This window comes from Tupaia chinensis, unplaced genomic scaffold, assembly GCF_000334495.1.
Source record: "Tupaia chinensis unplaced genomic scaffold, TupChi_1.0 Scaffold000081_1, whole genome shotgun sequence".
Classification (NCBI taxonomy): domain Eukaryota; kingdom Metazoa; phylum Chordata; class Mammalia; order Scandentia; family Tupaiidae; genus Tupaia; species Tupaia belangeri.
Genome location: NW_006159542.1, coordinates 3,338,023 through 3,339,544, shown reverse-complemented (window position 1 = coordinate 3,339,544; position 1,522 = coordinate 3,338,023).

The window sequence follows — 1,522 nt, the reverse complement described above, 5'->3', positions numbered from 1 at the left end:
GTGCATGCACTCGCTAGACAGACAGAGAGAGAGACCACCACACCACCTACTGAACCCTCCCTTGGAGTTTTGTGAAGGAAATTTGGGTCTATCCTGGTCACTAAAAGTCATAGCTTGAGGGCCAGCTGGTGATAAGATGGTTAAGACGGCTGGCTCCCACATGGCCAATTGTACGGTTCAAATCCTGGATCTGGAGGCTTGAAAAACATGCCAGGCGTGTGTGCCTACATACCCCAAATTCTAAGAGCAGAATAGAGGGGAAGAGACTGCAGTGTGGTCATTCCTCTAGAGGTATGGTTTCCCACCTTCTCTCTCTCTCCCTCCATTTCTGCCAAGCGCACATGCCCTGTAGCAAAAACTAAAAAGCAAACAAACAAAAACAATAAAAGATTTTTAAAAGTTCTAGCTTGGGGACCAGCAGTTAGCGTAATGGCTATGTCGCTGGACTCCCATGTAGTTGACCGTGGTTCAAGTCCCAGTCCTGGGTACTTAAACTCACACTGGGTGCGTGTGCGTGCATGCCCAATATCCCAAGGGGAGAAAGGAGGAGAATCACCCCCTGGGGGGGTGATTTCTCATTTTCTGTCTCTCTGTCTCTCTCTATCTTTCTGGCGAGCGCACACGCCCTATAGCAAAAACCTCTCCAAAAAAAAAATAATAATAATAATTCTAGCTTGAATTTATCCTGTAGTGCACTGGATGAGGTCAGAATTATTTTTCCTTTGTAATTAGTCTCAAAACCATTGTCACTTAGATCACCCAGATGAGAAAATGAAAAGACATTTTAATACTAACTGGAAGAATCCAGAAATTTTTTTTTTTTGTTATAAATGTCGAAAGGAGAAAAGTTGGTATCTGAGCCTTTATACTTCAGATTAAATCTCTTCCACGCTTCAACTCTATATTCCAAATAAAATAAGCTCAGTGGCAAATTGGTCTTTTTGGCAAAGTTTGAAAATGTTAGCCTCAACCCAAAGTAGGGCAATAGTTTCTAAATTTAGCCAAGTGGATATTGCTTTGGCCACCCACAAACTTTAGTATGGAACTGAAGAAGTCTGTACAAATCTGTATTGGCATGCTGATACTTAAAGATAGGAAAACAAATCTGGCGTTTCCTTCCTTCTGATCGCCTTCATGGTATACAGGCACTCCCTCGGCAGCTTGCCAGGAACTTGGAAACTTGACAGCCCACACCATTTCTTTGTCTCTTTTCCTTTCTTTTCTTTTTCTCTTTTAACTTTCTACATACTCACTGGAAAGAGAGAGAGAAAGTGAAAAGGCACCCCCTCCCCCCATGGGGAATGGTCAACTGTAATTCCTTCTCTTCCATTTCTCCGTCCTTTCAGGATTTGGGGCACATGCACACACGTTAGCGTGTTTTTCAAGTTGCTGGGTCTGGGACTCAAACTGCTGTCTGTCACGTGGGGTCTAGCCTCCTTCACAGCCGTGCCTCTTTTCTTTCTATGTTGAGGCTTTCATCCCCTCTCACTTCCTCAGAGAGCTCGCTCTGCCCATTCTCTAG